This window comes from Ovis canadensis, chromosome 7, assembly GCF_042477335.2.
Source record: "Ovis canadensis isolate MfBH-ARS-UI-01 breed Bighorn chromosome 7, ARS-UI_OviCan_v2, whole genome shotgun sequence".
Taxonomy (NCBI): Eukaryota; Metazoa; Chordata; class Mammalia; order Artiodactyla; family Bovidae; genus Ovis; species Ovis canadensis.
This window is the reverse complement of record NC_091251.1, coordinates 34,803,600-34,817,179: the sequence shown is the minus strand read 5'-3', so window position 1 is coordinate 34,817,179 and position 13,580 is coordinate 34,803,600. Positions and strand designations below refer to the sequence as shown.

Sequence of the window (13,580 nt, the reverse complement as noted above, 5' to 3'; positions counted from 1 at the left end):
CTTCACTGAACTTATCTCCTTTTTAACCCAAAGAACTCAAAGTGGGTGAGAGTAGATGAGTTCTCAAATCAAAGGTAAAGTAGGTCTAAAACTTCCAATTATAGAGAAAACTAGAAGTTCTGGCACTCTCCCACTGATATTCAAGTGATCCAGTGGATATTTGATACTGAAGACTGAGGGTCAGAGACCATCAGAGAGAATGGTGCTAATAGCCAGTATGGGCAGATTTGATCTGACCCTGGGATCTTTTCGCTCCTTCAGTCCACTATAGTTTCTTCATCCCAGCTGGACAAAGAAAAATGGGACTCTAGCTCATAGGTGGCTTCCATCCTTAGCTGCAAGAGATGATCCTTTGCCTATGGACACAGACGTTATTAATTCTGCTCCTTCAATTCTGTGTGTGTTAGTCGCTCAGTCATGTCTAATTCTTTGCAATTTCATGGACTGTAGTTCACCAGGCTCCTCTGTCCATGGCATTTTCCAGGCAAGAATACTGGAGTGGGTTGCCATTCCTTTCTCCAGGGGATCTTCCCAACCCAGGGATTGAACCTGGGTCTCCTGCATTTCAGAGTGATTCTTTACCATCTGAGCCACCTGAGAAAACTTCAACTCTAATGCACTGCAACTCTGATGTGGCTCTATTCATTTCACCCATTTAACCTGCTCAGCTTACCTGAACACAGTCCTAAGGGCGTAGCTCAACTTACCTCCTTCTCCCACAGGAAGATTCTTTCAGGCTTGGAATGAGAAGCTCTATCTCTCCTGGTGACTATGGCTCAAGAAGGGAGCTCTGACTACGTCACTAACCCAACCATGACAAAGCAGAAGAGATGAGACAAAGAAACCAACATCTGTGGTGGCCTATCAATGTGTGCCGGGGGTAGGAATGAGTGTCACATGTGTGTTCTCTCATTCCAACCTACAACATCCCTACAAGCTAGTTACTCTACTTGCAGATGATGAAATCAAGATTTAGAGATGTAGCTTGCCCAGCTACTGGAAAGCTGCAAGTGAAGTGAAGTGAAGTGAAGTCGCTCAGTCATGTCCGACTCTTTGCGACCCCATGGACTACATGTAGCCTACCAGGCTCCGCTGTCCATGGGATTTTCCAGGCAATAGTACTGGAGTGGATTGCCATTTCCTTCTCCAGGGGATCTTCCCGACCCAGGGATTGAACCCGGCTCTCCCGCATTGTAGACAAATGCTTAACCGTCTGAGCCACCAGGAAAGTTGCAAAGCAAGACTCAAAACTCAGAGCTCTAAGACCTGCCAAGCTAGTGCTCTTCTTATGGGTAATGATATCACCTAAGCACCAACGGTGATGTCAGAATGTTCACTTCAGTTCAGTTCAGTCACTCAGTCGTGCCCAACTCTTTGCGACACCATGAATCGCAGCACACCAGGCTTCCCTGTCCATCACCAACTCCTGGAGTTCACTCAAACTCACGTCCATCGAGTCAGTGATGCCATCCAGCCATCTCATCCTCTGTCGTCCCCTTCTCCTCCTGCCCCCAATCCCTCCCAGCATCAGAGTCTTTTCCAATGAGTCAACTCTTCGCATGAGGTGGCCAAAGTACTGGAGCTTCAGCTTTAGCATCATTCCTTCCAAAGAACACCCAGGACTGATCTCCTTTAGGATGGACTGGTTGGATTTCCTTGCAGTCCAAGGGACTCTCAAGAGTCTTCTCCAACACCACAGTTCAAAAGTATCAGTTCTTTGGTGCTCAGCTTTCTTCACAGTCCAACTCTCCAACCATACATGACCGCAGGAAAAACCATAGCCTTGACTAGACGGACCTTTGTTGGCAAAGTAATGTCTCTGCTTTTGAATATGCTCTCTAGGTTGGTCATAACTTTTCTTCCAAGGAGTAAGTGTCTTTTAATTTCATGGCTGCAGTCACCATCTGCAGTGATGTTGGAGCCCAAAAAAATAAAGTCTGACACTGTTTCCACTGTTTCTCCATCTATTTCCCATGAAGTGATGGGACCAGATGCCATGATGTTAGCCACAAGCAATTCCAAGCAGACTCTAGTTGCATAGGAGCCATCTTGCTGCTGCAGAGTACCCTGCTACTCCCCTCACCTACAACATGGGCAGCAGACCTAGCTTCCCCAGCTTGGAGCTTGGGTTGTTGGCAAATCCTCTCCCAATCTCAGACATCACTAGATGAGCAACCCACCAGTCTCCTTGAGAGTCAGGAGGACCCACAGAGAACTTCTGATTGGATCAGCAGGAATGTTAAGTTTCTCATATTGATAAGCTCTCTGCTGGACACTGAGAATGCAAATACAAAGATGCTATCTTTGTCCAAAAGAATCTTAAAGTCCAATGCAGAAAACAAATTATCAGATAGTTATAATAAAGGTGATAAGTGCCATGACGCAACAAGTTCAAGGAGCCCTGGGGAACACCTACCCTGGATGAGGTGGGAGTGGACAAGAAGGAAGGTACAGTTTTTTTCAGGAAGAAAGAGCAGCCACTGCAAAAACTGGGCATATGAGGACTATAATTCGTTTTCAAACATGCAAGTCCTTTGTGCAGCAGAAGCACTAAGTTCAAGTGGACAAGTGGCCAAAAGTGAGACTGGAGAGGGAAGGAGATCAGGAGATCATGCGGCCATGACATAGGATCTTCACGTTCCCCTAAAAGCCAAGGGGAGTGGATAGGAGTTTCAGCAGAGGTGTGACCTGGTCCCCTTTGGTCTGAACAAAAAATTAGTGTGAGGCCTGCATGGAGAATGGATGAAACAGGGAAGGATTCTGGAAGCAGGAAGGCCTTTTGGATAGTAAAGTAATTGCCGGCAACCAGGGAAGAAAACTCCGCCTGAGGCAGGGGTGGCTGTGAGCAGAGGGGAAATTGGGAGCTGCACAGATTCTGAGTGGAGGCAGAAGAACGACAACTGGCAGGCTGGCTAGCTCCTGCCTGCCCCACCCTTTCCCCCTGCAGCTCCTGGAAATGCTCTCCTGACAGAGCCTCCTCCCAACTTTCCAGGCTCAGTTCATAGTTACCCCTTCTGAGTATCCCAAGCAGAAGCAGCTCTTTTTCTGTGCTCCTGGAGTGCTTTGGATCTACCTTTAAAAAAAAATAGCATTTCACACTCTTTTGCAATTGCTCCGTGTCTGTCTCCCCAAAAAGCTGAGCGCTCTCAAGGCAGAACTTTACATCCTTATGTCAGAAGTTTCCTCTTACATCTCCCAAATAGCACCTGACCTGTGATGTCATTAGCCCATGTTTGCTGAATAAACAGTCTGACCTGTGGCCTTGCAAGCCTGTCGCACTCTCTCTGAGGAAGTGGCTAACCCCTAGCCACCCTTACAATGGACAAAACATCCCATGGCTAGACAGCAGATGATCTGGGCAGGGACAGGCAGGGGACCAGCACACTGCAGAGTCATCTCCATAAAGCCATGCTGTGGACCTGTGCCCTCTTCCACCTGGCCATCTGCTGGGCAGGTAAGGACAAGCTGATGGGCCTTTTACTCTTCAGAAAAGTCAGGAACAGTTTGCTGGGGTCAAAGGGAGAGCATTGCTGAGCATGGCTCTGACACTCCTCCCCGTGGGACAGAAGGACTTCTCTGAGGCCTCTCTAACTTGGGGCTTTCCCTTTCAGGGATCTCTTTGGATATAATTTTTGGAATCAGAGACCAAAACTCTGACTGTCCTCCTTGGGGAGCCTGCCACCTTCCGTTGCAATGTAACTGGAGGGAACTGGAAGAACTATCAGATGAGTTGGTATAAGAGGAATGAGAATAACGTCTTAACTTTGGTATACAGACTAAGCAATAATTCTAATGAAAATGTAAGGGGTAATTTCAAAGGGAAAATTGATACTTCAAAAAATCAATACGTACTCAACATTCAAAAAGCAACAATAAAAGATGTTGGAACTTACTACTGTGGATCCGACATCCACAGTGCCACAGTCCTGATTCTGATCGCCTCAAATCTCCCCAAGTCAAACCAAGGCAGCAAATCCAACGAGAGACCATCTTTGGCTAAGATAAGTACCTCCCCTGAGGTGAGACCACTCATTAACCTCAACAGGAACATCTGATAAGAGAGTCAGGAGTTGAGCTGGGGCCTTATCTTTGTAGTTGGTGGAGAGGGACTTTCTTTATCAGCCAAAGTGGGCAGAAAGGTCTGTTAGGTTTTGTACAGGGAGACCAAGGGGACCCTGCTTCTCTCTCACAACTCCTGAGAAAAGACCAGGGGAAAAAAATAGCTTTCAATACTGAGAAGTTCCTCTCATTGCAGAGAGGCTGAGATGAACATATTTCTACTCTAAGGAGTGCTTGCTGTAGCTCATCCCAGAGTCTTTATCATGAAAGCCTTTGTGTGCATAAACCAGATAAAGCAATGATGGTTTTCCATTACCATCCTAATCAAAATTTCCAAAGCTATTAGAGATAGCTTTAACTCCTAGTCTGTGATGAAGGATGACTACAGTCATTTTCTGAGATGCTCCCTAACTATTTCAGGTATCTAATGTTTTATATCTTCCCTTAGTGACAGAGGAACCCAGGGGACTCATGGGGAATGCAGGGAGGGATAACACATGGCCTTCTGTTATGAGGGTTGCCAAGAGAGATTTTGGAGACAAATATTTGTGGCAATGTGGGATTTCTGAGGTGGTCATAAATCAACTGAATTTAAAAAAAAAAAAAAAAAGAAGAAGACCCCTGAGTCACAAGTTGAAATGGAGGAGACTGAAGTATCTGGAACTAGAGGAAGTCAAGGCCTGGAGGCACCACTGAGCAAACTGAAGGGCAGGAGGGATTAAAGACACAAACATTTCATAATCATCAAGGGAATGCTTTCATCCAGTTGGCCTTAATAGCCATCTCTTTGTTTTTCTGCTCAAGTATCTATCTGTCTGGAATCCTCTGTATACATAAGGTTAAAAGTCAGGCATTAGGATACAGAGTAGATGTGAATGTGAAAACTACAGCTTTCTTCATGCCTTCTTCCCAATATTCTTTCCAATGTTACCTTCATCACACATTTAGTTACAGGGCGCTTACTGTGTTTATAATATTGGTACAGGTCATGGGAATAGAAAGAGTTCTGTGTTAACTTCTGTTTTAAATTGTATTCTCATCAATGGATTTATCGTTTATTTTAGAAGACAGAGCATTAGAAATTACAACTAGAGATATGAATAAATGATTTTTAAAAATACTAGCAAGTACAATCTAACAGTGAGTGCTGTGACTTCACATGCACTATTCCAGGAGTTCATGAAAGGACAACCAGTATGAGAAAAGTTTCCTAGGATAGCTAAGGTTTGCAAAAGTTGTTACTTGGATAAGTGGGAAGGAAGAAGAAGGATATTTCAAGATGAGTGTACTAGGTGTCTACCTTCATATAATGAATTATCACAACACGGAAAGGTTCAAAGCATTTATTATCTCACAGTTTCTATGGGTCAAGAACCCAGGCATGTCTTAGCTGGGTCCTCCTGGGTCTCTCATCAGGCTGCAGTCATCTCAAGCATCTGCTGGAAGAGAATCTACTTTCAAGTTCACTCACGTGGATGCTGGCAGAATTTGAGTCCTCATGTAGACTTCTCCACAGGTTCCATCATAGTATGGTACTTACTTCCCTACAACAAAGGAGAGAGAGCATCCAAGATGGAAGGCACAGTCTTTTGGAAACAATCTTAGCAACGACATTCCATCGCATCTGCCATATACCGTTTAGTAGAAATGGGTCAGCAAGTGCAGCCCACACTCGAAGGAAGGCGATTGTGTGAGAGCATGAGTGAATACCAGGAGGTAGGGCTCCTTGAGGGCCGCATCAGAGGCTTCCTACCACCAGGGATTAATGTAGCAGAGCAGGGAAAGAGAGAGCAAAAGCTCTGCTTGAGACCAACTTGTTTAAACCCTCCTGGCTACACGACCAGCGAGATTTGATTTTATCTTATAAGCCAAATTTTCTCAAACTTTATTGTGTAGACAAAGCACTAAGAGAGATTGTTTCCAATCCAATTCTGAACCCAGTCTACAAAGATTCTAATTCGGTGTATCTGGGGGCAGGCCTAGGAAGTATTTATAACAAGGACCCTGGGTGATTACGATGCACGTGGTCCAAGGACATGTCTGAGAAATCCTGCTATAAGCAGAAAAAGAACTGTTGGGTATATCCAAGTTCTTCTGCCCTGATGACAGGGAAATGGGCATTAGATATGATCAAAGAATTTTAAACAATGGTTTTTAATTCCAACTGCATATTTGACTTACTTGGGAAACTCTTTGAATATACCAATGTCTGGAATGTATCTGGAGATTTTGATTGCACTGGTGTGGGCATAGAGCTCTAGCTCCCAGGTACTTCAGCCTCCCCTCCCTGTCCCCTTCTGTTCCCCTCTCTGGTCTAAGACCTCCTGTTCCAAATGCGGTCTCTGGACCAACATCATCACATCACCTAGAGGTGTCAGAATGTAGAATCTCAGGTCCACCCTAGGTCTACTGAATCAGAATCTGCATTTTCTTAAGATTCCCTAGATTAATTATATGCATATTAAGGTTTGAGAACCACTGGTCTAAGGACCCTGTCATTATTGAAAAATATCATGGAGACATGTAAATCAATTTTTCACAAATGTCACCCAAGAATCTATTTTTGTAAAAAGCTCCTGAAGGGACTTTGATGCACAGCCAGGTGTGAGACTCACAATAAGCAATCAGTCATCCTCAAATCAGGTTACAGATTATTTGTGTTACTAATATAATGAATGGTCTCATTGAGGTGCTATTGTGTCCTTGTATGCTCCTTGGAAGAAGGCATTACATAAATTCTAGGTATGACCATTTCTCATTTATCCACAAGCAGATTAGGAAATGAATTAATATTTATTGAGTCTGTGTACTCTTTAACACACCATGTGACCTTCCTGGATTAGCTACTGCAACCCAGGACCTTGTGTTATGCACCTTCAAGTCAAAATCAAATCAGAAAAAAAAAAAAAAAGACCATGAATCATTAGTGTCTGATTGATTAAGTCTGATGGGGAAGAAAGAAAAGGGATGGAAGATAAGACCACGTGTCTCTAGTTGTTCGTTCCTCCTGCAGGATGGGTGAAAACATGACGTTCTGGCCCATATTGGGCTTAGACAACTCAGAACCTGAGACGGGAATGGGGTGAGCATGAAAAACAGAGCCCAGAGCCAAGGAAAAGGGACATTTGAGGGGAAAGCAAGCAGACTGCCCAGTAACAAGCTGAGAGAGTCTGGGCACAAAACAATGAAAAAAGAAACCAGACAAGAATTGAAAGTAAAGACCTAGAGAAACCCCTGAACTTACCAGGAGGCAGATAAGAAAGCCTTTTACATAATATTTGAAGCCTCAGACATGGGTGGAGATAGGGCCACCAAAAGCTCTAGTATAGTGTGAGCATGGACCAAGTGTTTCTGCAGAAATCCAAGAGCCAAATGAGTGATATGAACGTCAGCAAATATTTTTGTATTGTCCTAGTTCTTCCCTACTGCACTGGTAGAGGTGATTGAGGGCTGAATAAATTTATTTTATTGTTATCCCTATTATCCTATTTTCTGTGATTTTTATCCAGCATGAAAATGGATCACTTGAAAGAGTTCAGAACAGTAAAGAGAAATCCCAGAGTGTCTGAAAAAGTTCTGAGGTCAACTGTCAGGGAATGACAATAAGCATACCACTTCCACCAGGCTCCCAAGCAAAAGAGTCCCTGGGCATCCTGTGTGGCTAGAAATGAAGGATATGATGGTTCAAAAGGTACAAGAAGTTACCATGTAAGAAAGAGAGAAAAAAAAAGAAGTTACCTTGTGTCCAAGTGCAGTGTCATCTATTGGCTGCACTTACAAACAAGTCATTCAATATCCTGAAAACACAGTATGGAGTAAGAGGCAAGAGAGAAAAAAAGAGAGAATCAGAGTACACTTCTTCCTCTGCATCAAACCAAGGAAGATAATGTCATTTCTATCATGAGGTGTCACAACCTTAAAGAAATGACTCATTATAGAATCCTGAAAGTGCCCAGGGAAGATACAGAAAGGGGCTGAATGAGGAAATGGACTCAAGGAAATCCAAGCTGTGACCTTCAGCCTAAACAATTAAGAGTTTAAACAGAAAATTAGAATCGTTGAATTTGAAAGCCGGAAGGGATCTTAAAGGTCAAGTAGGAATCTCTCCATTCAATTTATATGTTCATTAAATATTGATTGAGTAAATGACCATTCAGTCTCAAGTATTTTCAATGATAGTCCTTACATTAAAAAATCACTTCTTATTGCGGATCAAAGTCTGCCTCCCTGTAACTTTATTATGTTGGTGTTTGTTACACATTGTGAAGCATAACACACTAAGTTCAAACCTCATATTTTAAACTATTTGAAGACAGCTATCATATCCAACCTCCAAATCCTCATCTCTTGATGCCAAATACTCTCAGCCATTCCTTATTACTCTCTCATACATTTTGAACTCTTTCAAGAAAAGAATACAAGTTCAATATATTTTTCTGTTCCATACAATTCTCAATACAATGACTATCATATAGTGGGTAGTCAATAAATATGACTTGACTATGAGCACATAAAGTATGTATTCACCTGGTATGTATGCATTCTAGGTATCCTGGTTGTTTAGCATATCCATGTAGATGCTTCAAAATTCCCTCAGCAGAACTCCAAGACTTAAGTCAAGAACTTTGTTTTAAACATGACCCTTTCCCAAGGTTTCCTATCTTACATATTACCTCAAATCCATGCACTTCTCCTCATCCTCCACCACTAACACCTGGATCCAAACTACCATTTTCTCTTGAAATGTTTCATCAGCCTTTTGAACAGGCTACCTGGTCTCTGGGACCTTTCAATATATCCTCCCTAATTCTGAAAGAGATGGGAATACCAGACAACCTAACCTGCCTCTTGAGAAATCTGTATGCAGGTCAGGAAGCAACAGTTAGAACTGGACATGGAACAACAGACTGGTTCCAAACAGGAAAAGGAGTGCGTTAAGGCTGTATATTGTCACCCTGCTTATTTAACTTCTATGCAGAGTACATCATGAGAAATACTGGACTGGAAGAAACACAAGCTGGAATCAAGATTGCTGGGAGAAATATCAATAACCTCAGATATGCAGATGACACCACCCTTGTGGCAGAAAGTGAAGAGGAGCTAAAAAGCCTCTTGATGAAAGTGAAAGAGGAGAGCAAAAAAATTGGCTTAAAGCTCAACATTCAGAAAACGAAGATCATGGCATCTGGTCCCATCACTTCATGGGAAATAGATGGGGAAACAGTAGAAACAGTGTCAGACTTTATTTTTCTGGACTCCAAAGTCACTGCAGATGGTGACTGCAGCCATGAAATTAAAAGACACTTACTCCTTGGAAGAAAAGTTATGACCAACCTAGATAGTATATTCAAAAGCAGAGACATTACTTTGCCAACTAAGGTCCGTCTAGTCAAGGCTATGGTTTTTCCAGTGGTCATGTGTGGATGTGAGAGTTGGACTGTGAAGAAGGCTGAGCACCAAAGAATTGATGCTTTTGAACTGTGGTGTTGGAGAAGACGCTTGAGAGTCCCTTGGACTGCAAGGAGATCCAACCAGTCCATTCTGAAGGAGATCAGCCCTGGGATTTCTTTGGAAGGAATGATGCTAAAGCTGAAGCTCCAGTACTTTGGCCACCTCATGCAAAGAGTTGACTTATTGGAACAGACTCTGATGCTGGAGGCATTGGGGGCAGGAGGAGAAGGGGACGACAGAGGATGAGATGGCTGGATGGCATCACGGACTCGATGGACATGAGTCTGAGTGAACTCCAGGAGATGGTGATGGACAGGGAGGCCTGGCGTGCTGGGATTCATGGGGTCGCAAAGAGTCGGACACGACTGAGCGACTGAAATGAACTGAACTGAACTGACAGTAGGCAATGTGATCCATTTAAAATACGATCACAGTCATGTCAGATCCCTGATTTAAAATCCTCTAAATTACTTCCCATTGCTTATAAGCAAAAGACCAAAATCCTTAAAGAGACCTCTAAGACTCTGCACAATCTGACCTCTTCTCACCTCCACTTCCAGAACCTCTCACCTTCTCTCCTTCCATTTTCCATGCTCCTGTCAAACAGGTCTCCTCCAGTTGCTTCAGTGCACCAGGTTTTTGTATCCTTCCACCCCAGGACCTTTGCACATAGTGTTCCCTCCTTATGGAATACGTCTTCTGTCTCCTCATCACTTATTTAACTCCTATTCATCTTTTGGATCAAAGTTTGCACATCAGTTCTTCATATGTGTCAAGATGTCCCAGCAAGTTCAGATTTGGGGTTTTAAATATGCATTCATATTTCTGTCTGTAATATATTTCACTAATTGAATTAATGTTTAGTTTCTCATTAGTTTGAAAGCTCTGAGACACCAAGGACTCTATCTGCTCTTGCTTATCTTAAACCTGATAAACTGCAAAAATAAATTTCTACGAATAATTAGATGACTCTCCTAGATTCCAGAATGTCCCAGAATTTGGTGATCATCACTGACTCTGGGCTGCAGGTAGGTCCCCAAGCCTTGCTATATTCTCACTTTGGGGTGGTCTTGAAGTCTCCAGAGTCACCCTGTGCTACAGACAAAGTGTTCTCAGAGACCAGTGATTTCCATCCATTCTCTAGTTGTCTGATATACTCAAGAGCCTATTACAGGGCACACTGGACAACTGAGATGCTCAGAGGATGTATCCTCTGTAGATTTGAGCCAGTTCCCGCACAGGGATCTAGGACGGGTAAGCAAAACCTACCCAGAGAAACTGGCCAGCTGTGAGAAATCAGAGGGGCCGATACGATGATTCTCTTCTCAGTGACTCCTGACTGGGCTTCTGATGAGCCTTTTTGGTGTTTTGGATTTGGGATGGGCATTTTCAGTAGCTATATTATTAAAATGCACAAGTCTGTAATTATGGGGATGGATACCCTCACCCCTCAAAAATGTACTGAGCACGCACAATACTCCTGGTGCTGTGCCACATGCTGAGCTATGGAAACCATTAAGGCTCAATTCCTGTCCTCAAGGTGCTATTCCCAGTGGGAGAAACAGACAAGAAATTAAAGACATTAACAGAGGAAGGAGCACACAGCTGTGAGAACATAGAGCGGGAAGTGATGGCCTAGAGCTGGGGATGGCTTCTCATAGGAAGTGAGGTGAGCTCCTAACAGAGAAAACACTACTTCCTTGAAGAAATATATGCTTGGAAGATGACCAAGATGACCTGAAGATGACCCAGGAAGGAAGATGAAAACCCTTGATAGCTAAGTATATACATGCGCACACACACACACACACACACACACACACCCCTTTGGCTGTATGATATCTACAGTTTAAACAAATATATTGAAAACAGATGGAAATTTACTGAACTTAGGCTGCCGCTGTTGCTGCTGCTAAGTCACTTCAGTCGTGTCTGACTCTGTGCTAGACACAATCAGTCTCTTTTTGTGGGGAAGCTAATGTCTATCAGAGCTTTCACAGGAGCTCTTTAACCACAGATGCAGCAAATTCCCTGCCAAGCAAAGCTTAGAGATTTCCAAAGTACCACTGTTGTGCAAGCCACAAAACAGACCAGCTAAGTGGGAATGGCATGGGTTGAGGAGATAAAGATTTAAGAAAAGCAAACAGGAAAGGGGAACGGAAAGAACATTATTTCCTTGGATAATGGTCACTCCTTCCAACTTTTTGTTCTTATTGAAGAGCCTTCCCAAACCTCAGAGATTTCCCAGAATTTGGTGATATGGGGCACACCCATCCTGCTAATGGGAACTATGAGGAAATGGGGAGAGACTATTAGGAAAGTAATGTAGAAGCTTGATATTACTTCTGGATTTACATGGATGTACGAAATAAAATTGTCATTATTATTAGTTCAGTTATTTCAACTTTGAATCAGTTTTTGTAAATTAGTGAAATGCTAAGAATAATAAATTTGTGTACTTTCGCTTTGCATATCCACCTGATTTTATTTAATTTATAATAATTGAATGCAAAACTCTCAATTATCTTTATTCACCTTAACAATGCAATCTAAATGTCAAAAGAAAAAAGTAACTGAGACACCAGGAAGGCCCAACACACTCTACAGGGAGGCAAATAGTGCCAGTGGGACTAGTTATGAACATTCACTTCTGTGTGTCCTTTGACTTCCTTCATTCAGTTTGAAATATTGAGATTTCCTCTCAGATATGTCAGCATCTGTAGTCTACACTAAGTCTACAAATCTCTATCCAAGCTGATGATGTCATCTCATTTTGTAGAGTTGTTTCTCACCAGAGCAAAAGTCTAACTTTTCTCCAGTGAAGTATAAAAAAATTCAGCTACAAACGGAGCTACTATGTTTTCTGCTTCTTCTCCAGGATTGTCTTTGGGAGCTCTGGAAAGAAGTTCATATTTATAGCAGCCTTCCGTAGTTCCCTCTTTGTATTTGTCAATTCTGCTGCAGTAACAAACAGCACCAATACGTCAATAGCTTAGATCTTTTTTTTTTGGTTGTTGTTATTCCTGCTTTTACTACAAGTTGGTGGCTTCAAGGTGCCTGCTAAGCTCTGCTCCCTGCATCTCCTCATTCCAGAATCCAAACTGAAAGATAGCTCAGTATTTGGAACACACTGTTCTCATGACAGAGGAAGAAGAACAAAAGAGCTGCTGGCAGAAACTCAGAGTGCTCCTCAGAGCATCTGCTTGGACATGACATACATTATGTCCACCCATGTTCATTGACCAAAGCCTCTGGGCCACACTCAAACTCAGCTGGGTGGAACTTGTACCCCTCCCTCAGAAGGCACTGTAGGAAATGAAGCAACAGGCAGGAATTGATCATCTTTTTCAAATAAAAGGGAGGATCGAATACTTGTGAATATAAGTGAATATAATAATAGTGATACAACCTACCACACCCTTTGACTCCATCCATGTCATTTGTATCCAACATGGAGAATTTTTCCCCACATCAATTAAAAAGGAATTTGACATATATACCTATGGCTGATTCATGTTGATGTTTGGCAGTAACCAACAAAATTCTGTAAAGCAATTATCCTTTAATTAAAAAATAAATAATTTTTTAGTGAATTTGATTTTTTTTCTTCTTAGAAAAACTCAGAGACCACGTTTGCCAAATTGTTCTTCAGAATGTCACTATCCCTCAAGATGCTAATGGTTATTAAGCAGTTAAAAAGTACCCCATAGTCAAATAAGTCTGGCAAATGCTCTACCTTAATAGATCTCTATTAGCACTCATAATTCTTACTTAGCATATTATGTGCTCTGAGAACTCCTACTGTAAAGATGCTTACTTAGCCAGAACCAGGTTCAGAGAATGCTTTCTATAATGGCATAACCATTAATATCTTGTGAGATTCTAGTGGGCTTCCTTTCCTGATAGCTCATTTGGTAAAGAACCTGCCTGCAATGCAGGAGACCCTGGTTCATCTCCTGGGTCGGGAACATCAGCTGGAGAAGAGATAGGCTACCCCTCCAGTATTCTTGGGCTTCCCTTGTGGTTCAGCTGGTAAAGAATCCGCCTGCAATGCGGGAGACCTGGGTTTG

The 13,580-nt window shown here is 42.7% G+C and overlaps 2 gene segments (V, D, J or C); both read left to right on the top strand.

Annotated features, from left to right (window-relative positions):
• Nucleotides 1–13,580, top strand: part of LOC138443432 (M1-specific T cell receptor alpha chain-like) — a 1,249,782-nt gene that overhangs the window by 1,005,772 nt on the left and 230,430 nt on the right.
• Nucleotides 1–13,580, top strand: part of LOC138443431 (T cell receptor delta constant-like) — a 195,413-nt gene that overhangs the window by 38,591 nt on the left and 143,242 nt on the right.